At 40.0% G+C, this 2,321-nt stretch overlaps 1 protein-coding gene and 1 long non-coding RNA gene across 2 annotated transcripts in view; one reads left to right on the forward strand and one right to left on the reverse strand.

The window, feature by feature from the left end:
* LOC106869116 (synaptotagmin-7) overlaps window positions 1-2,321 on the forward strand; it is a 426,210-nt gene that overhangs the window by 43,185 nt on the left and 380,704 nt on the right. The gene's annotated exons all lie outside the window — the stretch shown is intronic.
* LOC106869117 (uncharacterized) overlaps window positions 381-2,321 on the reverse strand; it is a 492,367-nt gene continuing 490,426 nt past the window's right edge. The window contains exon 5 of the long non-coding RNA XR_008266910.1: window positions 381-629. This is a non-coding gene — a long non-coding RNA (uncharacterized LOC106869117). The remainder of the gene's footprint in view (window positions 630-2,321) is intronic.

Genomic DNA, 2,321 nt, shown 5'->3' on the forward strand with positions numbered 1-2,321 from the left:
ATACACATATTCTTTTATATGTTTCAGTTATTTGACTGCAGCCATGCTGGAGCACCACCTTACCATATATATATATGTATGTGTGTGTGTGTGTGTGTGTGTGTGTGTGTGTGTGTGTGTATATATCAGGATCAGTTTCCCTTTCCAGTTGCTATTTCGGAGACATGATTATATTCACGTCATCATTATTAGTCATTTGTAATATTTCTGTTAATAATCCTTAATCCTTTTCTCTTTAATCAAATCAATAATCCTCCTGTGTCTGGTTACCTTCGAACACCTCACAACTTCTTGGTCTCGGGGAATCATTGGATGTTATTATCATACAGACAGTTTGTATCAAATTAGGTGGTCGTGGATGGATTGTCTTCAGTCACCAGTTTTCTTGGTAAAGTTTTATTTTTGTGACTAAAACAACAACATTTCTACCCTAACGAACATCATATAATGATTGTATGTGTGACAGATTAAATGGGAGGAAGAAGAAAAGAAATATTATTGGCCTTTTATTTTCATAATTACAAAGTAAGACACACCTTCTTCAAGTTGTTGTTAGACACAACTTATTTGTTGGTTCTGCTATCCATTCTGTAGGTGGTTAAATTCATCTTTTGTTGACTGCTAGAAGACTGGTGGAAAAAGAAGAGAGAAAGTGTAAAAGAACTCAGACAAGTAGAGATGATGAAATTTATATACTCCCTCTTTGGCAACTCATAGGTCAAGAAAGAAAAAGATACTCTTTGGCTAGATGTCAAGTGACCAAAGAGTTAAAGCCATTTTGGGTTCTGTATTTATATTTTTTTCTAACTAAATTAGGTCAGGCTGAACAACGAATTTTCCCTCTGTAATCAGCCTTGACCCATGTTTGACTTGAAAAGGTTACAGGTTAACAATTAGCACTCATAGATTTCTAAGAACAAAAGCCCTACAACAATTTGAAAGGAACCTGGAAGAAAGATATAGATTCTGTTTCAAATCCTGGCTTAGAAGTCTAAGAAGCTATTCATTACAATCACATCAAACATCAAATCTGAACCATATCAAAGCTAGGTACTGTTATCATCACCACCAACAACAACAATACCCTTATCATCATCATCATCATCACCCCACCCCTTCCTTTAATGCCGACACCAAACGCCAACTTTCATCCCTCTCTCTTCATTTATCCTCACTTCCCCCACTACCATCCCAACCACCACCACCACCATCAACAACCACAACTACTGCTGCCACCACCACCACCACTACTACTACTACTACTACTACTACTACTACTACTACTACTACCACCACCACTATTGTCATTATCACTTGTCACTGCTGCCACCACCACTACTACTACTTCCAGCAGTAATACTATACCAGTGTGTTTCTTTTATCTCTCCTTTAAAATCACCCCCGCCCCGCCACCACTACCATTACTACTACTGCCACCACCACAACACCACTACTGGTGCTACCCCACCACCATCGCAACTACCACTGCCACCACCACTTCGCCACAACAACCACTGCTACCATCACTATCATCATCAGCAGCAGCACCACCACCACAGCTATCACTACCACCACCACTACAACCAGCACCACAACCACAACTCCCACTGCCACTTTCACAATCACCAACATCAAACTACTACCACCACCACCACTTCCAGTACCACCTCATGTGCTCCTGTTCTACAACCAACAAGAAATCCTTCCTCTTCTCCTTCCACCTCTTCCCCCCCCCCCCGGTTATATTGTCTTATCAACATGCAACACAACCAATAACTAATTACTGCCGCGCATTTAATTGGAATTAAGAAATAATGAATCTCATTTCATACGATTCGAACCGCAGCAAACAACAAAACATAAATAAAGAAATTAATATCATGTAAATAACAACAACACCACCAAAAGCAACAAATCCCACCTTCCCCCCACACCACCACCACCGTCCTCTTAGACATGTGTGTGATGGACATGGAAGCTCCCCGCCATTCCGCTATGTATAGAGAAAACTTGGGAAGGGCATGGTTGGAATGTCTTGTTATATGTTATATGTCTGCTCAACATGGCCACCTGGTAGAATTGTTAGCATGCTAGGCAAAATGCTTAGTGATATTTTGTCCGTCTGCATGTTCTGAGTTCAAATTCTGCCCTGGTTGACTTTGTCTTTCGTCTTTTAAGGGTCAATTAAATAAGTGCTCGTTATGCGATGGGGGTCGATGTAATTGACTTACCCTCTTCCCACCCACCAATGTTTCAGGCCTTGTGCCAAAGGTAGAAAGGATCATCATTATTATTATTATTATTATTATTATTATTATTAT

The sequence above is a fragment of the Octopus bimaculoides genome, chromosome 27 (genome assembly GCF_001194135.2).
Source record: "Octopus bimaculoides isolate UCB-OBI-ISO-001 chromosome 27, ASM119413v2, whole genome shotgun sequence".
NCBI classification, from domain to species: domain Eukaryota; kingdom Metazoa; phylum Mollusca; class Cephalopoda; order Octopoda; family Octopodidae; genus Octopus; species Octopus bimaculoides.